General features: G+C 41.3%; 1 protein-coding gene across 3 annotated transcripts in view; it reads left to right on the plus strand.

Moving 5' to 3' along the window:
• Positions 1-27,519, plus strand: part of peak1 (pseudopodium-enriched atypical kinase 1) — an 88,644-nt gene that overhangs the window by 15,305 nt on the left and 45,820 nt on the right. The window contains exons 2-3 of one of the 3 annotated variants that reach the window (XM_053642386.1): positions 9,863-10,109; positions 24,309-24,372. The exons of 1 other annotated variant lie outside the window; for it this stretch is intronic. The gene's annotated coding sequence lies outside the window, so the exon portion shown is untranslated. The remainder of the gene's footprint in view (positions 1-9,862; positions 10,110-24,308; positions 24,373-27,519) is intronic. One more of the 3 variants, XM_053642385.1, reaches the window with a different exon arrangement.

Below are 27,519 nucleotides of genomic sequence, written 5' to 3' on the forward strand. Positions count from 1 at the left end.
GAAATGTGTGGAATTGTGAATAAACGGAGTTTGAATGCTTTTAGGTTAGGTGTATGTAAACTTTTAGTCTCAACCGTATGTGTAATGGAATATTAGTGGTGGGAAGTGTGTAGGTGTGTGTGTGAGAGAGAGAGAGTGACATCTTTGTCTGAGAATGATGCATGAGAATGAGTAAGCTCTGTATATTGCCAGCAGATATGAAACGGAGAGAGAGTGAGTGTTGAAGTGTGTGTGTGTGGGTGTGTGTAGGTGGTAAACAGGTCATGTGCAGTTGTGGGCCTACAGACGGAGTTGGCAGGGAAACAGCAGTGGGTAGGATTACATCTAGAGGATTGGGAGGGGTTGGGGGGGGGTGGTTTCCACACAAACTTTGCCATTTTGTTGAAATCTTTTGCTTAAAAAAAAAAAAGCTTGTAGAGTTGTTTTTGTTTGTTTGTTTTGGTCACATTTCCTAGGAGTGCTCTTCGTAAAAAGGGCACACAGATGCTCTGTCTAATTACGGTTTTTAATACGCTCTTGTTGATCTAGTGGGCGGAACTGTACTCGTGTGGTAGGGGTAAAGAATACCTGACTCTCCAGATGGCAGGAAAGCTCTAGGCTCTGACTTCTTAGCACAAGACATAAAACTGCACTTAACAGCCACTGGGGGTTAAGACGAGGAATTTCACAGTCCCAGGGCTAACGTGAAGTGTTAATGTAAGGAGCTGTATTGTCCCAGAGGCTACGTGTATGGACATAGAAGAATGTGGGCTTACCCATCCGCCTTGCCATACCCCCCCCCCCCTCGTAATTCAGTATGCTATGACGCGTTCCTAATTGGACTGATCGGAAGTAGGCCTGGTCAGTATGAGTACTTGTACTACAGTGGGGTCGAGTTCTTGACTTTGATTGGTCGGAAGGTGGACATTCTTTTGTACAGCAGCGTGGCTCGGGCAGTAGTTCTGGGTGTACTGTATACGGTAAGTTTATATTAATGCACTCATTGTAATACGTTATACATGTTTCTGTGGCTGCAACTAACGATTATTCTTCCGTTTGTTTAAAATAAATTCTATCTATATAGCTATCGGTGTCTATATATACACACACACACACACATTAGTTTATTACATACATTATATATACAGTGCTCTCCAATAATATTGGCACCCTCGGTAGATGTGAGCAAAGAAGTCTGTGGAAAAACGTCTTGATTGTTTAACCTTTCGATCTTTCTTTTGTTAAAAAATTCACAAAAATTCTCTGCTCTCTGGATAAAACAATTGCAAACACAACACAGGTTTATCCAAAAAATATATTTTTTTTGTTAAATATAGGTGTGCAGCAGCTCTGAGTCGTCTCCTATAATTCCTGATGAGGTTGGAGAAAACATGGCAAGGGGTGTGCGTTTTTAGAGAGGGAGAGGGGGAGAAGAGAAGGGGGGGGGAATGGAGAGGCTGGTGAAGGAGTGACTTTATCTCCCCTATAACGGAGGTGATAACAGCAACGAACTTGTCTCGCAGATGCCCTATAACTTTAACTTTATGAACTATAAACTGTTCAAATGTACAACGCCATTAATAAAAACACTGCAATCACCGGAGAATCATTGCGGTCCCTCCAGAGTGTGCAGCTGTATGAAAATAATCCACTTTATTTTGATCCGGTGATGCTGGGTATGGGTACATGTCCTGTGACGAGCTAAGCACAACACTGCTCTACAGTCTTTTGTAACGGAACTGATTATTCCCTCCAGCCCTAGTGGACATTGTCGTCTGACACAATAAGTCCCACTATAGATCATGAATATTAGGTAACGATGATGGTAACGTGAAGCTGTAACAACATGCAGCCGGGTTCGGCCAAAGATTTCCGGCTCTGGCGGCCAACCGGGAGAAAAAATGTCGAGTCAGTAAATCACAGTGCCAAACAGGAAGTAGCTAGGGGAGCTCCGTCCTGTGGCCATGAGATACCTCCACAGGATCCTGGCTCTCTCTGTGTGTGTGTGTGTGTGTGTGTGTGTGTGTGTCCGTGTCCTGGCGCCGGTTATGTGCTCTGTGTCTGGTTTCCATGTTTGGATGGACAGGTGGAAATTGTAGGTGTGTGTTTGAGAAGGAGAGAGGTGTGTATGTGTGTGTGTGTGTGTGTGTGTGTGTGTGTGTGTGTTTTGACACTGATGTGTATCGAGCAGGTTTCATGCTGTTCTCAGCAGCAGTCATGTAACAGTGTGGTGTTCCTGCTCTATCTTAAGAAGCTGCACACTGACCAGTGACGCTTTCCTCAACTTATTCGTGACCGTGGGACATGTTTCGACATCCTGGGATCATTTGTTCTGGAGCAATTTCTTAGATGTACTCGAAAAGCTGGGCAAATTCCCAACAGGACTGTGAGCTGTAGTTAACTGTGTAGGTTGTACCTAAAATCCTTCCAGACAAAGAGGTCATCACTAACTGTTGTTCCAATTTGCTTTTCTTGGGCATGATGTGTGTTGTGCCTGTTTCCTGGGGTTGTGCTTGTGTATATATGTGTGTGTGTGTGTGGAGCTTGGGAGTCTACCAAACTGTAATTACTGCCAAGTATAAACACATTGGCCATTTCCACGGGTGGCTGCACTCACCATGACGAGCCTTCCTGTGGACCCACTGCAGTCTAGCGTATAAAGGGGAGAGTAGAGAAAAGCACGGAGTTTATATGACCTATTCTGCAGTAAATGGTCTGCACTAATGTAGCACTTTTTTTAACCTTAGTGGTTCTACAAAGCGCTTTAATGAGTCTTTATTGATCACATATACATATGCACAGTGAAATATCCCAGCATGTTAGGAAGCTGGGGTCAGAGCGCAGGGTCAGAAATGATACAGCGCCCCCTGGAGCAGAGAGGGTTAAGGGCCTTGCTCAAGGGCCCAACAGTGGCAGTGCTGGGGCTCCCGATCAGTAACCCAGAGCCTTAACTTACACTGGTTCTCATTCACACATTCACACACCAGTGGGAGCAGAGCTGCCATGCAAGGCAGCTCTGGCTTGCCAAGGCGCTAGCTTGCCATCGGTAGCAACTCGGGGTTCAGCGTTTCGCCCAAGGACACTTCGGCATGCGGGGTCACGTGGGCCGGGAATCGAACCGCCAACCCTACGATTAATGTACAACCCGCTCTACCACCTGATCCACAGCCGCACAGTACAGTGATATAGAGCTCTTACTAGTACTGCTTCGTGTATTTTATCCAGTTATTGTTAATTATACAACTGAGACGTTCAGTGTTTTGTACATCATACACAATTTGAATACAAATCTCATTGCTTTACGTATGCAGAATAGGGATTAAACAATTATAATTTCAATCACGTGATTAAATTATGTTGCTTTATGGGGTTTTTTTTTTTGACCTATCGAGGGAGGGCCGGGGTGTCCACTCTTATCCGGAAAGGGTCGGTGTGGACGCAGGTTTTCATTCTCACCTGAAAGTCTGAAAAGTCTGAAAGCTGAACTGATTAAACACGTGGACTCAGGTGTGGCTCCTGCTTGCACCCACACCTACCCTTTACGGATACGTTTGGACACCCCTGATCAAGGGTACTGTGATCTTTTATAAAAATAAAAAAAATGTAAATGTTAAAAATGATTTAAAATAAAAAGGAACTTCTAATGAATATTTATCCTAATGTTCTATGATGTCGGGTACGGTGGTTTATGATAGTGTGCGTGTAAACTTCTCTAGTGTCTGTATCTTAACACACTGAGCATGTGCGTCAGCACAATAATCACGGATCAATACCACGTGGAAGTACTCATCCCCTCACTTTACTAACTCGTGCCTACACGTCAGGATCTCGTTCCCGCACGGTAAGACGTTTGGCCGTGCGTTATTTATTTATTTATTTATTTTTAAATTAGGGATGCCACCAGTGGTGCTCTGTAGGAGACGGGAGGAACGAGATGGAGAATGACGCAAGTAATATGCATGCTTAGTGTGTGCTGTCATCATAGTGGCACTTTTTTTCCCAGTCTACCTTCCAGCAGAAAAACCAGCGAGATCCCAAAGCATCTGTGCTGTCTCACTTCCTAAACGGTCCCCATGCAGGAAAATAATCGTTCTGTCCTGAGACTCAGTGCGTGGAGTCAAACGTCCCTAAAAGCCGAGTTGGTGGAATGTTTGAGGAGCACAGCTGGTGTACTGTCCGTGTGTGTTTAGCACTAATTTATCTGCAATCACACTCTTCTGAAGTGCAGGATCTGATCTGATCTGACGGAAGTGGTTTAATACCGTGCTACGGCGTCAGTGTGTTCTGAACGATCACGGCAGTGCAGCAAACGGTGCGCAGGAAGAAAGAATAAACAAAAAGACCGTTGCTGCTAATCTCTGCAAGTTTTAGGAGTTTATAAAGGTCACAGTGAACTTCAGCCTCCCCTTCTGGGATCTGGGCTTGGCACTTCGTGTGTGTGTGTGTGTGTGTGTGTGTGAGAGAATGACAAGAATGCATTGGGCTTTTTCATAGAACAGATCATTCACAGAGTATCAGGAGAAGGATGTGGACACAACGGGCTCTGGAGCGGGTCAGTACACTCGGTCTAGACGGAGGGAATGCATGTGTATGTGTGGGTCTGTGTAACTTCACTGGGGGGGGGGGGTGGAGGAGATGGTATTATGTGGTTGTTGGGCCTTACACAGCGTAATTTCTGCAACACTGTTCTGCTATACTCTGTGTACCGGGCATGTAGTGAACAGGACGCCATTTAGGACTTGGTCTTACTGTGTAAAATCACCCGACGTGATTATGTTTACAAAGCGTATGATCTTGGTTTGTTTGATCCAGTGCTGCTGAGGTTTCTGTTGGAGCCAGGATAACATTGTACGCCAATACTGACCAGTAATTGTATATTAAATGCATTAAGCAGCTTAAACGAAATGAATTCGACAGTGCTAGCCCGTAGTGTTCGTTTCTCACCTGAGCTATCTGTTACTCGGTCAAAATGGATCCTTTTCCCCGTCTCGATCCCTCATGTGCCTAATGATTTAGGCTCGGGAAAAGATCTCTGCTCATTAGAACCGTGTGCATGTGAATGGAAGATGTTCAGTAGCGGGTTTTGTCGGATGATCAGTAAGTCGGCCACTCTCGCTTTCTTCCACCCGAACTGCTCGGCATCCTGATGCCCTCGTCGACTCTAACCCGCTTTAGACGAGCGGATCACGTACGTTAGAACAGGACGGCGACTGAAGTGTGTAGCGTTTTTCAGTTGAAACGGCTAGAATAATTTATCTGAAGCGATACCCTTTTGGTAAAGTAGACTTGTCACAGCGCTAACCCGGTAGTAGCAGTAGGTGGCATTTATAGAAATGTTCTTCCGCCGTCGCTTCTCTGATCTCGCAGCCCGAGGGGTTGTCTAACTTCACTTTAAGTTGATGATTCCACCAAGCAGAAATGGCAAGAAAGTTGATGAGGGTATGAAAAACAGCAGGGCGAGAAGCTGCGAGCTCGGAACATCGTGAAAGTTTGAATGATGGAGATGTTTAGGCCCAAACTTTAGAAATGTGTTATCTGTTAGTCACAGAGGGAGTTGTTATGTAACTTATTTGTGCCAGGGATGCCAGGCACAATTCTCCTCCATGTGCAGCGTTTGCCACAGAGCTGAAATGTACTTGGGATGGGAGGGGGTTGAAGGACCACGGATCTGTTTTCTACATCTGTTTATACAGATATTTCGAGTATGATTGATATCGAGTCGATACTGTAGTCTGAACCGCAACCTCACCCTGACGTTCTCGGCCCTTTGTACCGTCAGGTCCAGGGGTCCGTGTCGGGTCTTTCTGCATCGATTCGCTTTTGTTCCTATAAATCCGTGTTAGCCTTCTTACAATTCTATTAAACTCCGTGTTCCGTGTCATTCCTGGACATGCGATCTGATTTACTTCAGTCAGAACAGTCGTGTCAGGCAAATAAGCCTCTGTATTTTCCCTAAGGTTAAATGGTAAATGGTCTGCACTTATATAGCGCTTTTTTAACCTTAGCGGTTCGACAAAGGTTATTGTAGTACAGTGGTCTTTTACCTGGACCGGCCGCCCATGCGTAACCTATGTGTAGGAAACCAAAATGCTCTAATTAGAATGAGTGGCTTCTCTGTGACCTTCCTCGGTGGATGATTTTCCCCAAACAGTTAGCTTTTTTTTTTTTTTTTTTTTTTCCCCAAACAGAAGGCATTTTATTTTACATGGTCTACGAGATCCATGATTGTCAGAGTGGGGTCTGTGATGGTTAGCCAGGGGTCCGTGATGTTTAGATGTAGTTCCATGTACTTGAAGCATATCTTTTAAATAGATCAACCCCGTGGCCAAATCACCGGGGTTGTCACACCAGGAAGTCAGTGGGATGGTTTGGCTCTGTGTGCAGAAATCAAACGCACATGATTTATAGAATGAAGCAAAGTCCAAAGAGCACATTTTCACAAGCATACATGTGTAGAAGGCTGTATACAAAAATGTCATGCAGGTAATGCGGACACGAAGGCTCAGATCGACTTCTCACGGAAAACTAAACATATGTTTGAGGTTTTGGTGATTCACAACGATTGTTATTGTGGGTAATGTGAGAAGCATCAGACCACATTTTGTGTCTTTTCTCAGATCTGTGGTGGAGAGCTAGACGGTGTTAACCCAGGCAAAATCTTGGGTGGTGCTTACAGCCCGTCAGCCTGGGGTTTCTGCTGTCAGGCAGCTCACTAGAGTCTTACATGCACTGACTCCCAAGTCTGCTCGCGTAATAGCATCCACCGCAGGCACTTTTGAAGGCGCTCTCAACCAATCCAAGAGTAGGGGCTAATTGCAAATGAACAATGTAGGGTTTTAAAGCATTAGCTTCTTGGGGATCTGGCTGAATAGTGTTGGTTGGTCCCACTGAAAGCTGCATATGCAGAGGGGATAGACTGTGCTTGGATAATGTGAGCCCAGAAAGTTATCCTTGCTCCGACATGTGACTCAGGGGGCTTATTCATATTCACCCAAAAATCCATAAGCAATAGAGCATATCCAAAAAAAAAAACCCAAGAGTCACGAAAGCAATCCAGAAATCATTGGTACATCGGTAACGTATGGCAAACTACGGAACATGGCTGTGAATTACTCGGAAGGTGGCAATACTTTGCAAGGACAACACTGTTAAAGGAGTTCTGGTCTACGAGATCCACTTGGGTAAGTTGTAACAGGAAACAGGAGCATGAGATTACAGGAAATGAACCAAAACCAGAACTCCTCTGAGCCGGACCTCTGCTGGTCCGGGTGGCATTGTGGGTATCAAGTGTGACTGGAATCTTTTGCATCCGTTGACGTTTTTAGCCTTACTACAGTATGTGTGTCTGTGGTGATGCGCGTCATATTTTCTCCCAGGAGATGATTACTCTAATGTAAGATCCACTCGTACTGGGCTAGATGGTGTGGCTTAAACCCCGGTCTGTGGTTTGCTGAGGAGTATCTGTTTTACTTGGTTGCAGTTTAGTTCTGGCGTTTACTGTACAGTGTGGGCAGATCTTTTGAGGAAAATGCTATTCGAACACTTTTGAAGCCCTTCTGCTCACCGTTATATAATATAATAACATCTTGCGCAAGGTGATAAACAATGGAATCGCTTGTTTCTTTCCATCTGTGAGAGTAGTGTGTTACATTTTTATATGCTCTGTAATTGTAACCGACAACAGATGAGCTGCGTCTCAAATCAACCTTCAAAAGTAGTTACTAATCTAGAGAATACAGGAGACCGGCACACAATACAGACCTTTTGGTTGGTTTGAAGGCTACGTGAGCAGTTTAGGCTAAAGTGTAGTAGGACAATCGGTTAGCGTTAGTACTGAATAACGTTCTTGGGTTGTACGTACGGTGGGGGAATTAAGTATCGGACACGTCAACATTTTTTACAGTAAATATATTTCCAGTGAGGCTGCTCATATGAACCTTTCACCAGACATCAGTATTAACTCAAGAAATCCGGAAATATAAAGAATTCACAGCATTAATGTCCATAAATGAAGTTATGTGTAATAAAGTGGAATGACACGGGGAAAAAAGTATCGAACACGCAATGGAAAAGCAGTTCTCCAAGGCAAGGTAAGGCAAGGAACCAGCTGAAATCTGTAAGTAATTATACCTCCTATCTGTGCAAATTAATATCAGCTGGGTTAGTAAATTGATGGTCTATAAAAAGGCTTTTCGTTACCAAGGTGTCACACAAGAAACATCTCATGATGGGTAAAAGCAAAGAGCTCTCCCAAGACCTTCACAACCTTATTGTTGCGAAACATATTGATGGAATCGGATACAGACGTATTTCAAAACTTCTGAATCCTCCAGTAAGCACCATTGGGACCGTTATCCACAAGTGGAAGCAGCATCACTCCGTCATCAACCGGCCACGCACAGGAGCTCCTCACAAGATTTCTGACCAGGGAGTCAGAAGAATGTTCAGAAGAGTAGCCCAAGAGTCAAGGACCAGTCGGAAAGAGCTCCAGAAACACTCAGCAGGTGCCATCGTCACAGAATAAAACAATAGGCAGTGCACTCCACTGCTCACGCTCACCCCGCACGACTCCATTACTGAAGAAAAGGCATGTCGAAGCTCGTTTAAAGTTTGCTACAACTCATTTGGACAAGCCTATGAAATACTGGGAGAGTGTAGTCTGATCAGACGAGAGCAAAATTGGACTTTTTGGCTGTCATACTACACGTCATGTTTGGAGAAGAAATGGCACTGCACATCACCCTAAAAACACTACACCAACAGTGAAGTCTGGAGGTGGAAGCATCATGGTGTGGGGCTGTTTTTCATCACATGGTACTGGCAGACTTCATATAATTGAAGGAACGATGAATGGAGCCCTTTACCGGGAGATTCTTGAGAAGAATCTGCTGCCATCCACCAGGATGATAAAGATGAGATGTGGGTGGAGCTTCCAGCAGGACAACGATCCAAAACATACAGCAAAGGAAACTTTCGATTAGTTTCAGAGAAAAAAATCAAGGTGTTAGAATGGCCCAGTCAATCACCTGACTCGAATCCAATTGGACAAGATTTAAAGACAATATGTTTAGAAGAACGGGTGAAAATCACACCTGAATACTGCGGAACATTCATTTCTTCATACAGGAAGTGTCTTCTCCAAAGACTTAGGGAATTTATAAATTTTATAAATTATCATATTCAACACTATATATTTCAGTTAGCGTGTTCAATACTTTTTTCCCGTGTCATTCCTCTTTATTACACACAACTTTATTGATGGACTTTAATGTTGTGAATTCTTTATATTTCTGGATTTCTTAAGTTAATACTGAAGTCTGGTGAAAATTTCATGTGAATAACCTCACTCGTGTCGTGTCCAATACTTATTCCCCCCCCACTGTAAGTATGTGATTTGAGACACAGCGCTAGCTTGTTCAGCGGGTGATGGATGGGGACATTTGTCCATTGTTACCGCTGAATGCTAGCGTCAGGACGGTGAAAAAGTCTAAAATAACATAGTCTGTTCATCTAAACAGTGGCTTGATTGAAAGTGACTTCCAGTCAAAGTTGAACACAATATTAGCACACGAAATGCTTCCTCGATATTTCCTATTAATTTGTAAAATAAATAAATGAAACAGAAGAGGAGATGGAGAGTTTCTCTCCCAGCCCCATTTGTAAATCAAACAACCCATGGTCTGGTACGTCTCCTCCAGCAGACATGAGAGAGCTTCATTAGGAGTTGTCTTAAAAAGGAGAGCTGAGGGAAAGCAGAGAGTAAACAGTCTAAGTGTTTAGAGTCAAGAAGTGAAGACCTTATATAGTGTTATTCCTCTCTGTGGTCTCTCTCACGCGCTCTCTCTCTCTCTCCCTCTGTGTGTGCATGTTTGGGTGGATGCAGTGGACTGTAGAGAGTAAGGCAGGGATGCTCTGCTCAGATCGAGGTAACTGATGTGGTTTGAATTGAAGTAGGACTCATGAGATGGCGGAAGTGGCCCATCCAGCAGCTCCAGCCGGGGATTCGGGATCGAGTCATATCGGATCATTTTTGGGAAAGGGAGGTTTGTCTCTCCAGAGCCGTGTCTGATGCCTGGCTATGCTCTCGTGGTTTCCTGTGTTCTGCACAGAGCTGTAGCACCAAGTCCCAGGTGGGTGTGTGTTTTATCTAAAATAAATGCTTTGCTACTTCTGCTGGTTGCTTAGGTTGTTACAAGTGTGTGAGAAAGATGGGTTTCAGGTTCACGTGTAGGAGCAAGAGTGGAGAAGTGTCCTGACTCTGGAACGGCGTCAAACCCAAACACTGTGTGTACTTAGGAATGTAGTAATGTGGGTGTGTGAACTCACGGAGCTGGAAGGGGTGCGAGGGCTTGTTTCTCATGACCACGGTCAGAAACACATGGACATGCCCAAACATGTTGCAGGATAAAGACGCAGAGTTTAAAGCAGGCTTTTATTAAAAAATGCATTATTACTTCACATTGTCCAGTAAGAATGAATATTTTAGAACACATATATGTGATATTTAAGTTTTCCAGCGCATTAATTAAATCTGTATTACCCTGCGATGTTTAAGCAATATGTTACACTGACGACGTTTACATGGACAGCAGTAATCTAATCACTGACCTTATTCTGAATAAGACAATATTGTGATTAAGGTGTTTACATGAGTCGCTTTTAGAATATTCCTTTCACGTTCAGGTTTTACATGTTATAGAACATAGATCGATTAACGTCACACGTCATCACGTCACCGCGCCACGCCGTCCGACGTTCCCTCCAGAATTTCACGTATCTACATACAGCTCGCCTTCGTTACAGTACCGTATACAATTTTGGGTGTTTTTATTAAAAATTTTTACGAACGCTTCAAGTGCGGTTAATTATTTGTCGTGCCGTACGTGCAAATAGACGACCGCTTGAAGCCGTGGGCTGCGTCCCGAACCGCGTACTTACCGTCTATATGGTAGCTGTGATACATGTATTTCTCCTACTATATAGCAGGTAAGTACACGGTTTGGGACGCAGCCGTGCTCTCTTGTTCGCCGTCAAACGGTTAAGCACTGCCGTGTGTGTACGTGTCCTGTCGCACAATGCGGTGAAAACTCCCACGCGACGTTAATAGTGTGATTAAGGTGTGTACATGTCTGTACCGCACATCGATAACGCGGCTAAAACAGGAATACTCCACACGTCTTAATCCCATTTGTGTTTACTTCGAGTATGACTTTAATCGGATTAAGGTCGTCAATAATCGCTGTTCACATGCTAGTTTCTTAATCAGAGGATCGTCTTAATATCGGATTATTGTTGTCCATGTAAACGCACCGAGTGTTGAAATAAAACCACTTCACAGTACTGAGTGTTCCAGTGGGCACGTAACGCCCTGACAGGCCACAAATGTGGCAATACGTTTTGCACAATCTAGCATTCTGTAATAACGCACTACTTTGCAACCTGACCTGCGTCAAATGCTGTGTGTGTCGAAGTCTTCGAAACAGTTTCACATTCCCGGTCGGAAAGATTAACACGTGGACAGCTCGAGTCTGAAGAGGAGCCGGTTTAGATCATCATCCACACACGCCGAAGCGAAACACAGCCCGGCGTTCAAATCTTCGAAATGATACCCTGCTGTCTGGAAGAGCGATGCAGCGAAGAGCCTTGTGTATCTCCTTTTTGTCTGTCGCGGTACACGGCAGGTTTCGTGTATTGCCGTATTTGCTTGTATATTGCATTCGTTATCAACAGGGAAGGAATTACTTTTCAATCCTAAAAAAGGATTTAGCATTTAATGGCTTCTCATTAAAGAGATCAGATGACATACAGAGGCATGTAACGAGGGTGTTTTTTTTTCCCTCAGCGTGGCATGTCGTACATATTTCACAAATGAAAAGCAGTACCCTGGAGTAACTGAAGTTCAATGTCTTTATGGCTTCACTATGAGGGTGGATCGTTAAAGTCTAGCTGAGAATTTCACTGACGTGTTCTAATAGTACATCAGTATAGCTGAGACGCCCCACCCCCCCTCCTCTCTCTCTCCCCTTCCCCCCCACCCCCCCACCTCCCTGGAAGGGTCAGACGGAAAATTTGCTCGGTGACCTAATTGGGTTGGATGCCGTGAGGTCATTATGATGAAATCGCTCAACAAACTCAGGAATTGGAAACGACTGACTTGCTTCCAGTCACTTCCTGGTTGTAACACATACAGTCATGGGAAAAGAAAGTACACCCTCTATCAGTTCAGTTCTTCAATTCAATCCGTTCTGAAATCACAGCGGATTTCTATATGTAGTTTGTTTTGTTTTTTGTTTTTTTTCCACGAAAAAGTAAACCAACATTCAGAAACCTGGTGGGGAAAAGTAAGTACACCCTTGCTACTTCCACAATCATTGAGGGTAACAAGCAGGCAGGCGTTACTAATGAAATGCACACGATTATTCAAATCGCCGCTGGCAAAGCTGAACTTTTGCCAGTTTGGTGTTCTGGAGCACTCGGGTGTGTGTCTACATCATGCCAAGTGGAAAGGCTTCAGAGACTTCAGAGAAGCAATCGTTTCTGCTCATCAACCTGGAAAGGGTCATAAGGCCATCGCCAAACAATGCCAAATTCACCATTCAACAGTGAGAAGGATTGTTTACAAATACAGAGCGTTCAAGACAGCTGCCGGTCTTCCCAGGAGTAGGCATCCCAGCAAATTCTGTCCGACGTCAGACCGCTAAATGCTCAGAAAAACCCAAGAGCTACACCATGCGAACTACAGGCCACGGTAAGAACATTTAAATGTATGTTCAATCAGAAAAAAGACCGAACAAGTATGACTTTCCTGGAAGGGTGGCTAGGAAAGACCTCCTTCTTAGAGCATGATGTTTGGTCATCATGCACAGCGGCGTGTTTGGCGAAAACAGCTCTTGTTTTGAGGCACAGCTACAGACAGGAATGGGTTGTGGGACACTATTATGGGGTGGCAGGAAGATTTCTCCACGTTTACCACATATTTTTTTCATGGACAATAAACAGTAGGCATGTAAAAACGAAACGATCGTGTCGCATGATCAGCTGTGAAGAATATTAGCGTATTAGCTAACTTGTCGACTTTTCAGGTCCTGGTGGTGTTTGAAACGCTTGCTGGACGAGTACTTGGACACGTTGGTGGCGTTGATTATTTTGCAGTGAATGGATGTATTAACTTTTGCACAGGGATTTTGTTTGTCTGTTGGCTCTTTGTGATTATCAGCATAGATTGTATTCTCCTTTCCAATAAAATGTCTGGCGATTTGTTTTTCAGTATTGACCGATGTGAGATGTTCGTGCAGGCTCTGTTGCGTTTTGGAGAATGTTTTTAGTTTATAAATATGAAATAAAATTTACAAGTTCAATTTAACATTCAAGCTAAAGTGAAAATTTTTTTTTGTTTGTTTGTTTGTTTTTTGGCCAAAAAATCGAATCAAATCGAAGCTTTTCCATTTAATGTAAATGGTGATGGTACTTTGAAAGTGCTTAATTACGCAACTTTCGCCTTTTTTATTTTTTTATTTTTTGACCGGTGCTCGAGAGTCCAAATGTCAGCTCTGTGAATATTAGACGACTGCTTCATGTAAAAGTATTATACCGACACGTGCTGTTATGTTTTGAAAACGGTTTACGGCACGTTACTGCAGAATCCCTTAAACGTCCACCGTCCAGAGATTTGCAGTAGGCACATTTCCCTTCGTTTGCACGACTCTCCTTAAAACCTGACGTGGTGGAAATGCTGTCGTTTTTAACCGCTCGGTTCTGGACGAATAAAGGATCTTTTGGAATGAAAAGCCCTACACGCCTAATGCGAAACGCTACAGTTGTGTGCTTCCAGGTTTGTGGCGAACGTTTGGGGGAAACGTATGGGTGCGATGCTGAGGCGTCCACAGACATTTAAGTCCATTAATCCACAGGAATAACCAACGATTAAAATGTTCAGGTGTTGCAGCTCGGACTGATCGAACCGAGCATATACACAGTTTCCTGTCCTTACTTCCACTCCTTTTCACCTTGTTTCAGTTCAAGGCGTGGTCGTGTGGGTGTTGTTTCACACCTCAGGTCTTTCGGTCTCTATTGTTTTATTATATATTATATTATTCATTTTATTTATTATAGACCGTCTATAATGTAATATTCGAATAATATAAATAATATAGACCGTCTATAATGTAATATTCGAATAATATAAATAATATAGACCGTCTATAATGTAATATAATAATAATATAAATAATATAGACCGTCTGTAATGTAATATAATAATAATATAAATAATATAGACCGTCTGTAATGTAATATAATAATAATATAAATAATATAGACCGTCTGTAATGTAATATAATAATAATAATAATATAAATAATATAGACCGTCTATAATGTAATATAATAATAATATAAATAATGTAGACCGTCTATAATGTAATATTCGAATAATATAAATAATATAGACCGTCTATAATGTAATATAATAATAATATAAATAATATAGACCGTCTGTAATGTAATATAATAATAATATAAATAATATAGACCGTCTGTAATGTAATATAATAATAATATAAATAATATAGACCGTCTGTAATGTAATATAATAATAATAATAATATAAATAATATAGACCGTCTATAATGTAATATAATAATAATATAAATAATGTAGACCGTCTATAATGTAATATAATAATAATATAAATAATATAGACCGTCTATAATGTAATATTCTAATAATATAAATAATATAGACCGTCTGTAATGTAATATAATAATAATATAAATAATATAGACCGTCTGTAATGTAATATAATAATAATATAAATAATATAGACCGTCTGTAATGTAATATAATAATAATAATAATATAAATAATATAGACCGTCTATAATGTAATATAATAATAATATAAATAATGTAGACCGTCTATAATGTAATATTCTAATAATATAAATAATATAGACCGTCTATAATGTAATATTCTAATAATATAAATAATATAGACCGTCTATAATGTAATATAATAATAATATAAATAATGTAGACCGTCTATAATGTAATATTCTAATAATATAAATAATATAGACCGTCTATAATGTAATATTCTAATAATATAAATAATATAGACCGTCTATAATGTAATATAATAATAATATAAATAATATAGACCGTCTGTAATGTAATATAATAATAATAATATAAATAATATAGACCGTCTATAATGTAATATAATAATAATATAAATAATGTAGACCGTCTATAATGTAATATTCGAATAATATAAATAATATAGACCGTCTATAATGTAATATAATAATAATATAAATAATATAGACCGTCTGTAATGTAATATAATAATAATATAAATAATATAGACCGTCTGTAATGTAATATAATAATAATATAAATAATATAGACCGTCTATAATGTAATATAATAATAATATAAATAATGTAGACCGTCTATAATGTAATATAATAATAATATAAATAATATAGACCGTCTATAATGTAATATTCTAATAATATAAATAATATAGACCGTCTATAATGTAATATAATAATAATATAAATAATATAGACCGTCTGTAATGTAATATAATAATAATATAAATAATATAGACCGTCTGTAATGTAATATAATAATAATATAAATAATATAGACCGTCTATAATGTAATATAATAATAATATAAATAATGTAGACCGTCTATAATGTAATATAATAATAATATAAATAATATAGACCGTCTATAATGTAATATTCTAATAATATAAATAATATAGACCGTCTATAATGTAATATAATAATAATATAAATAATATAGACCATCTGTAATGTAATATAATAATAATAATATAAATAATATAGACCGTCTGTAATGTAATATAATAATAATATAAATAATATAGACCGTCTATAATGTAATATAATAATAATATAAATAATGTAGACCGTCTATAATGTAATATAATAATAATATAAATAATGTAGACCGTCTATAATGTAATATAATAATAATAATATAAATAATGTAGACCGTCTATAATGTAATATAATAATAATATAAATAATATAGACCGTCTATAATGTAATATAATAATAATAATATAAATAATGTAGACGGTCTATAATGTAATATAATAATAATAATATAAATAATATAGACCGTCTATAATGTAATATAATAATAATATAAATAATGTAGACCGTCTATAATGTAATATAATAATAATAATATAAATAATATAGACCGTCTATAATGTAATATAATAATAATAATATAAATAATGTAGACCGTCTATAATGTAATATAATAATAATATAAATAATGTAGACCGTCTATAATGTAATATAATAATAATAATATAAATAATGTAGACCGTCTATAATGTAATATAATAATAATATAAATAATGTAGATCGTCTATAATGTAATATAATAATAATATAAATAATGTAGACGGTCTATAATGTAATATAATAATAATAATATAAATAATGTAGACCGTCTATAATGTAATATAATAATAATAATATAAATAATGTAGACCGTCTATAATGTAATATAATAATAATAATATAAATAATGTAGACCGTCTATAATGTAATATAATAATAATATAAATAATATAGACCGTCTATAATGTAATATAATAATAATAATATAAATAATGTAGACGGTCTATAATGTAATATAATAATAATAATATAAATAATATAGACCGTCTATAATGTAATATAATAATAATATAAATAATGTAGACCGTCTATAATGTAATATAATAATAATAATATAAATAATATAGACCGTCTATAATGTAATATAATAATAATAATATAAATAATGTAGACCGTCTATAATGTAATATAATAATAATATAAATAATGTAGACCGTCTATAATGTAATATAATAATAATAATATAAATAATGTAGACCGTCTATAATGTAATATAATAATAATATAAATAATGTAGACCGTCTATAATGTAATATAATAATAATATAAATAATGTAGACGGTCTATAATGTAATATAATAATAATAATATAAATAATGTAGACGGTCTATAATGTAATATAATAATAATAATATAAATAATGTAGACGGTCTATAATGTAATATAATAATAATATAAATAATATAGACCGTCTGTAATGTAATATAATAATAATAATATAAATAATGTAGACCGTCTATAATGTAATATAATAATAATATAAATAATGTAGACCGTCTATAATGTAATATAATAATAATATAAATAATATAGACCGTCTATAATGTAATATAATAATAATAATATAAATAATGTAGACCGTCTATAATGTAATATAATAATAATAATATAAATAATGTAGACCGTCTATAATGTAATATAATAATAATATAAATAATATAGACCGTCTATAATGTAATATAATAATAATAATATAAATAATATAGACCGTCTATAATGTAATATAATAATAATAATATAAATAATGTAGACCGTCTATAATGTAATATAATAATAATAATATAAATAATGTAGACCGTCTATAATGTAATATAATAATAATAATATAAATAATGTAGACCGTCTATAATGTAATATAATAATAATAATATAAATAATGTAGACCGTCTATAATGTAATATAATAATAATAATATAAATAATGTAGACCGTCTATAATGTAATATAATAATAATAATATAAATAATATAGACCGTCTATAATGTAATATAATAATAATAATATAAATAATGTAGACCGTCTATAATGTAATATAATAATAATAATATAAATAATGTAGACGGTCTCTGGACAGATATGAGCAACATGGAATGGAGACGATGTAGACACGGGAAAAGATTGTAGCATTTCCTGTAAACACATTAGCCTTACTGGTAGAAGGAGCCACTTAAGACTGTGTGTGTGTGTACGTGTGTGTAAGTGTGTGTGTGTGTGTGTGTGTGTACGTGTGTGTGTGTGTACGTGTGTGTGTGTGTGTAAGTGTGTGTGTGTGTGTGTGTAAGTAAGTGTGTGTGTAAGTGTATGAGCACCAGACCAGAGTGCTAATGTAACGACATTGAGAGACTGACTGGTAGCCAGAGGGTCGGTCTGTTTGTCTGTCGTTTCTCTTTCACTCGCTCTCTCTCTCTCTCTCTCTCTCTTTCTCTCGCTCTCTCTCTCGCTCTTTCTCTCTTTCGTTCTCTCTCTCTCTCGCTCTCTCTCTCCATCTCTCTTTCGTTCTCTCTCTCTCTTGTTCTCTCTCTCTCTTTCGTTCTCTCTCTCTCTTTCGTTCTCTCTCTCTCTTTCTCTATCTCTCTTTCTCTTTCATTCTCTCTTTCTCTTTCGTTCTCTCTCTTTCTCTTTCGTTCTCTCTCTTTCTCTTTCGTTCTCTCTCTCTCTCTATCTCGCGCTCTCTCTCTCTCTCTTCGTTCTCTCTCGCTCTCTCTCTTTCGTTCTCTCTCTTTTGTTCTCTCTCGCTCTCTCTCTCTTTCTCTCTTTCGTTCTCTCTCTTTTGTTCTCTCTCTCTTTCGTTCTCTCTCTCGCTCTCTCTCTCGTTCTCTCTCTCTCTTTCGTTCTCTCATTCTCTCTCTCTCTCTTTCGTTCTCTCTCTCTACCTCTCTCTCTCTCTCTTTCGTTCTCTCTCTCTACCTCTCTCTCTCTCTCTCTTTCGTTCTCTCTCTCTACCTCTCTCTCTCTCTCTCTTTCGTTCTCTCTCTCTACCTCTCTCTCTCTCTCTCTTTCGTTCTCTCATTCTCTCTCTCTCTTTCGTTCTCTCTCTCTACCTCTCTCTCTCTCTCTCTTTCGTTCTCTCTCTCTCTACCTCTCTCTCTCTCTCTCGTTCTCTCTCTCTCTACCTCTCTCTCTCTCTCAGATTAGATGATGTTTTAGTGCATTAGAAGAGAATGGGCTTCTCCTCTGTCCACATGAAGAGCGTGTGTGCGTCATGTATGTAATAATGTAGGAACTGGCAAGAGCATGTTCTGAGCTCTCATCAGTGTTGTCGTGTAGCTGCTCTTCCCATCAGCTTCAGCCCGTCTATTTGTCCAAACGTTTCTGCTGCTTGCTGCTCAGAGCGTGAGGCCGTGAGGACACACTCATGACCGCAATCTGAGCAGCTTCTTAACCTCCTGTCTCCTGCACCTCCCGTGTTCCCATCTTGTGAGCTTTTGCCGGAGGACGGAAACATTATTATTTCTCTCGCTTTCTCGGTGTCACTGGTGCCGGTTTTTATCACGACTATCCATGCATACGTCTCTTTCCGTTAGAGCCCATTTCCTAGCAACCACCAGGAAGATCCTGTGCAAAATGAGATGTGCCGCACCTCTCGAGGGCAGATCTAATCTCTCTCTGTGTGTGTGTGTGTGTGTGTGTGTGTGTGTGTGCGTGTGTGTGTGTGTGCATACGGTTAGGGAGACAGTGAGATGATGTAGGCGGTGAATTGTAGGATTGTGAGAAGTGTGGTGAATGATTGGTGTGTTGACTTTTATACACACACACACACACACACACACACACACACACACGTCCCGTCACATATTTAGTGAGCAACATGACCAGAAACAAAAGACCGAGAACAGAAGAGACATTCATTTAGTGAAGAATTGTGTGTTTCTGCTGGGGCGAATGTGTACCAGCTGGGGGCGCACTGTGGTTTAGTGGTTAGAACGTCCGCCTCACACCTCCAGGGTCGGGGGTTCGATTCCCGCCACGGCCCTGTGTGTGCGGGGGTTTCCTCGGGGTACTCCGGTTTCCTCCCCCAGTCCAAAGACATGCATGGTAGGCTGATTGGCGTGTCCAAAGTACCCCGCCTTGTGCCCCATGCTCCCTGGGATAGACTCCAGGTTCCCCGAGACCCTGAAAAGGATAAGCGGTATAGAAGATGGATGGATGGATGGATGGATGTACCAGCTGTGTGTCATTTCTGATGTATTAATAAGCCTGCAGTTCATTTGTGGCCATCAGTGTGTATGCATGTGCGATGTCTTTTAAGTGTCACTTCGGCTTTTTTTATTTAAAATTCTAAATAACGCTAAACTTATAAATACTGGAGCAGTTTTACAGTTGAGGCAGTGAATCACTTCCTTTCCCATTGTATTGTTTGCTTTGTAATAAATCTGCACTGAGAGAGAGAGAGAGAGAGAGAGAGAGAGAGAATGAAGAAGTAGACAGAGTGGGTTATATAATACTCACAGGTGAAATCCATCTCTGAAGGATTTTGTGTGTTTGTGTGTGTGTGTGTGTGTGTGTGTGTGTGTGTGCGCTGTTCTCATTCCCATGCAGACCTGTAGGAAAAGCAGCGTCTCTAAATCATTCACCGAAGGAGTTTATTCAGGGAAGCGTGAGATCGAGTCAGATTTGCACACCTCTGAGAACTTTCTGTATTTTGAGTTTGCGCAATTGCGCCGCTCCTCCGTCGAGCTCGGAGGCCGCCGCTGAATACGGGAACATCACGAGTGTACGCTTAAATTCCACAATCTGCTGAAGCGGCGTGTCGTAAAGAAACGAGATTGATATGCCGCTAGTCAGCCGGTAGGCAAAACGACTACCTCAGAGACCTCATTTAGAGCTCTAATCACCCGCAGGTCGTCTCCGCTGCACTCACCGCGTCTCCCTGCTAGTCTGCGAACATGTGTCATCAGAATGAATTACACACAAACCTGATTCCATTTTTGTTTACGCCGTCTTCTGATGTGTTAATCATTTCATGGCGAGTGAAATACATTTTTTATTCGAGACAAAACTTTATAATTACTCGGTTAAGGAGAGTAATTGGATCCCGCAGGACCAACAACCACCCCCCCCCCCCCCCCAAAAAAAAAAATGCAGGAGGTGGCCAAACGGGCTACTCTAATAATAGTTGTCGAGAGACTCTCTGTCTGTAGCTGTTGGAGAGAGACTCTGTCTGTAGCTGTGAGAGAGAGGCTCTCTGTCTGTAGCTGCTAGAGAGAGGCTCTCTGTCTGTAGCTGTGAGAGAGAGGCTCTCTGTCTGTAGCTGTGAGAGAGAGGCTCTCTGTCTGTAGCTGTGAGAGAGAGGCTCTCTGTCTGTAGCTGTGAGAGAGAGGCTCTCTGTCTGTAGCTGTGAGAGAGAGGCTCTCTGTCTGTAGCTGTGAGAGAGAGGCTCTCTGTCTGTAGCTGTGAGAGAGAGGCTCTCTGTCTGTAGCTGTGAGAGAGAGACTCTCTGTCTGTAGCTGTGAGAGAGAGACTCTCTGTCTGTATCTGTGAGAGAGAGGCTCTCTGTCTGTAGCTGTGAGAGAGAGGCTCTCTGTCTGTAGCTGTGAGAGAGAGGCTCTCTATCTGTAGCTGCTAGAGAGAGGCTCTCTGTCTGTAGCTGCTAGAGAGAGGCTCTCTGTCTGTAGCTGTTGTCGAGAGACTCTCTGTCTGTAGCTGTTAGATAGAAGCTCTCTGTCTGTAGCTGTTGTCGAGATGCTCTCTGTCTGTGGCTGTTGTCGAGAGGCTCTCTGTCTGTGGCTGTTGTCGAGAGGCTCTCTGTCTGTAGCTGTTAGACAGAAGCTCTCTGTCTGTGGCTGTTGTCGAGAGGCTCTCTGTAGCTGTGAGAGAGAGACTCTCTGTCTGAAGCTGTGAGAGAGAGGCTCTCTGTCTGTAGCTGTGAGAGAGAGGCTCTCTGTCTGAAGCTGTGAGAGAGAGACTCTCTGTCTGTGGCTGTTGTCGAGAGGCTCTTTGTCTGTAGCTGTTAGAGAGAGACTCTCTGTCTGTAGCTGTGAGAGAGAGGCTCTCTGTCTGTAGCTGTGAGAGAGAGACTCTCTGTCTGTAGCTGTGAGAGAGAGACTCTCTGTCTGTAGCTGTGAGAGAGAGGCTCTCTGTCTGTAGCTGTTAGAGAGAGGCTCTCTGTCTGTAGCTGTGAGAGAGAGGCTCTCTGTCTGTAGCTGTTAGAGAGAGGCTCTCTGTCTGTAGCTGTGAGAGAGAGGCTCTCTGTCTGTAGCTGTTAGAGAGACTCTCTGTCTGTAGCTGTGAGAGAGAGGCTCTCTGTCTGTAGCTGTGAGAGAGAGACTCTCTGTCTGTAGCTGTGAGAGAGAGGCTCTCTGTCTGTAGCTGTGAGAGAGAGGCTCTCTGTCTGTAGCTGTTAGAGAGAGACTCTCTGTCTGTAGCTGTTGTCGAGAGGCTCTCTGTCTGTAGCTGTTAGACAGAAGCTCTCTGTCTGTGGCTGTTGTCGAGAGGCTCTTTGTCTGTAGCTGTTGTCGAGATGCTCTCTGTCTGTAGCTGTTAGACAGAAGCTCTCTGTCTGTAGCTGTGAGAGAGAGGCTCTCTGTCTGTAGCTGTGAGAGAGAGGGTTTTAACAGTTTCTCTACTAAAGTAGTTCATTTTCTTTGACATTTTTGCTAAAATTAAGACATGGTGCTAATTATTTTTCTAAATGTAAAATTCGGGCTCCCAGTTTGAGGCTGTGACAGACTGGATGTTTTAACACCGCGTGAACGCATGTACCACACAAAGACGACTGCTGTGCAGAATTGGTGGAAGAGTCGAGACCGTGAAACAGGGATTGGTTACATTTCTGGGAAATTGGCGAAGATGAAAGCATTTCTGAGGGTGTGTGTGTTTGAGGTTGCCATAGTAACTAGGTTGGTGGTTTAGAGCACAGTTTATATTAACTGCTTACCAGCACCATTAAAACACACCCACACACACACACACACACACACACACACTCTCTATAGAGCACAGACACTATTGGTCAAAACGTGTATTTACAGAAATGTTATGATATCAGTATTGCAACATATTATACACTGTTTTTTGCTTGTTTGTTTGTTTTAATATTGTCATTTAAAACCAGTGCTGTAGAATTATTTATCCTTGTTATTACAGGTAAATTAAATACTCAACATTAAGTATTTAGTGAGCCCGCCTCACTCTTCCTGTCGGTCGGCTCGCTCTCGTCACTAAATGATTTTTATTACTATAAAAAAGCAAAACGACGGGGGGGGGGGGAGTGCGCGGGAGTGCGCCGCAGTGGTCACATGATGTAATCAGTGTGAGGCCAAACACTAGTGATGGGAAGTTTGGATCATTTTATTGAAAAGGATCTTTGAATCTCGTTCAGCAAAACGAACGAATCTTTTCAAGTCATTTCGTTCATTTCAGCAGAATATAATTCAAATGTTACACGATCGATTCCCCAACACCTCTAGTACTTGCGCAAACGTTGATCCCATTTGGAATCTAAAATAAACTACAGGCTAATGCAACCAAGGCCGAATGATCGATTAAGAGCTTAGTTTTCAGGGTTTTCAGGCCACGCAGTATGTTAGTTCACCTCGCCTCCCGAACCGAGTCGTTTGTTTTGTCACGTCTCGAGTCTTCAGGTTCGAGTCGTTCCTTCGTCCCGTGACCGCCCCATAGACCGATTGCAGTGGAGCAGTGACGTGATGACTCGACTCGAACCCGAAGACTTCGAGAGCTGAACTAATCATTTCTGTTTCCCGTACAGAACCTCATGGGGATGTTGCAGCGCGCGCGCGGTCAACACGGGATGAACGAATCACTCTCTGAGACAACTCGTTGTTCCCGAGTCATATCAAAGATTCGTTCATGAACGACACATCAATACAGAACACCGACTCTTGCAGCAAGCTTAGCTCCTGCTCGTCTTTTCCAAATGATGTTCTTGGCTCCTTCACCCAGCATGTGCGGTGTTAACGCCCCCTGTTGGTCAAACGTAAAATGCTCAGGAAGCAAACTGTCAACAACGCTCGTGACCGTATTCGATTGCTCTTAAACAAAATAACCGCGCGCTCTTTCGGTTTGCAAGTCGCACCCTTTCAAATGGCGATTTCGGATTTGTAAGCGAGTCATCGCGCAGCCCCGATGTCATTACTGTTTAGTCTGTACTTTTCCGTACGAGTGCGCACTGTGATGAATGCAGCAGGCAGATGGTTACGTTGAGAGCGAGGGTGAGAGAGATCCCCATTAGTGCTCTCCAACAGGCACAGACTCTAATGAAGGCTTTTGCACTAAGCACTTCATTAACAGTGTCAGTCAGCATGTAGTACCAGTGTGAATACTGCCATTCTGTCAGCTTTCCCAAAATCCTTCAAACCTGTGCCATCTCCTCTCCTCCAGCTGATGCAGATTTTTGTTGTTACATTTTCAAATAATAATAATAAAAAAAAAAAGTACACACATTTTCTATTCGAACCCTGGAGCAGAGCTTTGCTAAGAAGTGCTGTCTACTGCATGGTAAATCAGACACTTTTCCAGCATCATTACACAGACGGAGGAGAATTTTTGCGCCTCCTAAAAGCATTAAGCAGAATGTATTAGCTTTTTGATGGATCTTTAGCGCTATGTGGATGCATTAAGGCTCTCTTCTTCTTCCTGCAGATCTCCCAGATGTGCTGAAAGGGAGCACGCTGCGCACAACTGGAGGAAGTGCAGTTCAGTTTGTGTGAGTATTTCCAAAAACCTCACCAATCATTTGTGATGTTGACAAAACTCGCACCAAGTGCAGCAGATTATGCAACTAGAGAGCACGCGCGAGAGAGAGATGACCTTCGTTGTAATTCTTCTGTTTGGATGAGAGTGTGAGATCACGTGCCGGTGCTGTCTGAATAACGCATGTTTCCATCTAAAGGTTTAAAAGGGAGTTTCTGAAATACCGACAGAAACGTGAATGCTCCTGTGAGCTCCGATTTGCGCGACTATTATGAGAGACGGTCATAGAGCGAGATGACGCAGCCACAGACGAGCCAGCCACACAGCCTTGGAGAACCTGGTCAGGATTTATTTAAAGCAAACGAGCTTCACGGCATTCGATTTTTCATCGTTCTGTTCGGCCGAAGGTTAATAACAGCATTATTGTGATGTTTAGGTTTTGATTCCTGACGCACGAGTGGACCCACACCTTTATATTCTACTCTTTAAAGAGCTGTAGCATGTCCGAAACAGGATGGTCACGATATCAGGATTTTACATGGATAGCGATGACATTTTCGCAGTATACCGATACCAGAACAGTGTGTTTAAGGAGAGCGAGAGAGAGAGAAGTCCATTGGAGCCATTGAACCCCTAGAATTCAGATGATACCCAGTGAAACGTCCCAGTGCGGTTCGTTGCCAGATGCCTAGCCGTGTTGTGTTGGCAGTTTTGCAGTGGAAGCATTTTAAAGCACTTTTTGAAGACTGATTTGTGTTCTGTGTTTTAGTTGAGGGTGTCCATTTTAAAATATACCTTAAATGTATCTGTTTTATATTTCTTGTGCAGCACTTTGGTTTCAAAATCTGTTGTTTTAAACGTGCTTTATAAACCAATAAACTAAACTCATCGGTACGTTTACACGGACAACGATAATCCCATATGAACCCGATCAAGACGATACTCTGATTAAGAAACTAGCATGTAAACGGAGATTATTGACGACCTTAATCCGACTAAAGTCATACTCGAAGTAAACACAAATGGGATTAAGACGTGTGGAGTATTCCTGTTTTAGCCGCGTTATCGAAGTGCGCTACAGACATGTACACACCTTAATCACACTATTAACATCGTGTGGGAGTTTTCACCGCATTGTGCGACAGGACACGTACACACACGGCAGCGCTCAACCGTTTGACGGCAAACAAGAGAGCACGGCTGCGTCCCAAACCGCGTACTTACGTACTATATAGTAGGAGAAATACATGTATTTCGGTTACTATATAGATGGCAAGTACACGGTTTGGGACGCAGCCCACGGCTTCAAGCAGTCGTCTGTTTGCACGTACGGCACGACAAATAATTAACTGCACTTGAAGCGTTCGTAAAATTAAAATTGAAACACCCAAAACTGTATACGGTTCCATAACGAAGACCAACTGTATGTCGATACGTGAAATTCTGGAGGGAACGTCGGACGGCGTGACGTGGGGACGTAATGACGTGTGACGTTAATCGCTCTATGTCGCTCTATGGTCGGTGTCTCATTCACCCATTCTCACACACACACACACTCACGCACCAATGGTAGCAGAGCTGCCATGCAAGGCGCTAACTTGCCCTCGGGAGCAACTCGGGGTTCAGTGTCTCGCCCAAGGACACTTCGGCACGTGGAGTCACGTGGGCCGGGAATCGAACCACCAACCCTACGATTAGTGTACAACCCGCTCTACCACCTGATCCTCAGCCTCGCATATAGTAGTGAAAATCATACTTTGGTTACTCCTTTCAGCTGAAGCAGAACGTAGATTATCCAGTGTTCTCGTGAAATACGCAGCAGTGTAAAAGCGATAGGACCGAGGTGGCCACAGGACTTCAATACTCAGTTGGGAGCCAGATAATGTATTTTATATTGTAAAAAAAACTGGCGAACTGCCGCCCTTTTTCCACAATCTCCTCGGCAACTCATTTCCTCATGCGTTTGCGTGTTCCGATGTCACACGGCGATGACGCAACCGAACCCCCCAGATACGCGACTTGTTATTGGCTGTTTGCTTGTCACGCGCAGCACACTCGTTTATCGAGGCATATGAGAGGCTGTTTATGATGCAGGGACGGCGCACGCTTGAGGCTTGTTCACGCAACCGAACTTCATGTCTGTTTACGTGTTATCGGGCGTTACACCGAACATTTTTACTGATAAAGGCGTACCGTCGATTTAATATCGCTACCGTTTTATCGCCCAGCCCTACCCCAGACCTCTTCACCCAACATCAGTGAATGATATCACTAATGCTCTTGTGGCTGAACGAGCACAAATCCCCACAGCCACGCCCCAAAAGCCTTCTTCGAAGAGCAAAGGGGAATAAATCTGGAATGGGATGTTCAACCAACACATATGGTTGTGATAGTGATGGTGTCCACATACTTCTGGCCATGTAGTGTATGAGAGATGCATTATGCCAGCAAATTTTTTTTTTTTTTTTTTTACCTTTTCCTGACACGATTTTCAGTACCGTCTCGGCCAGCCAGAAATCATCAAGTTTCCATTTTCACCCATGCCCTGCTACAGGTTGAGCTGTGTGTGTCTAGGTGAAGTCACGTGCCGTTTAGATGATGGACATGGACTGCAAAGTAGACCATGCACGCTGTATTTGGTTGTGGTCTTATCTGAAAACCACTCTCGTGCCATACGCAGCATGCCGCAAGAATGAAACTAGACGAATATGCACGGCGCACACAGCAGCTGCGCAGCAGGTCGGTTTAAAAGGTCGCGTCAACGAGGCCGCGTATGGACTTCAGCGCGGCGGGATTAAAGCGAGCAGCGAGTGGGCTTGGAGATTACACATAACGCAGGTTGTACGGAATAGGAAGGAAGGAAGGACGTACTGCGACAGTGTCAGCAGTGCACCCCTCAGAGGACACCGCACACGCAGGGTACAGCTCGCTCACCCCGTTCTGCTTGCCTCTGGGTTTTTCGCTTGACCACAAACACACCTTCAGTTCAGTTAGAGAGGGGGAGGAGAGGAAAGAGAGACAGAGAGAGAGAGAGATCACACCGAGGGGCTCGGGCCCCCCCCCCCCCACATACCCACCCACACACACACACACATAACAGGTGAAGCTGAAAGTCTAACTTTATAACTCCTTGTCATACGGATAAGTTGAAGCAGAACTG

This window comes from Ictalurus furcatus, chromosome 14, assembly GCF_023375685.1.
Source record: "Ictalurus furcatus strain D&B chromosome 14, Billie_1.0, whole genome shotgun sequence".
In the NCBI taxonomy this organism is placed as follows: Eukaryota; Metazoa; Chordata; class Actinopteri; order Siluriformes; family Ictaluridae; genus Ictalurus; species Ictalurus furcatus.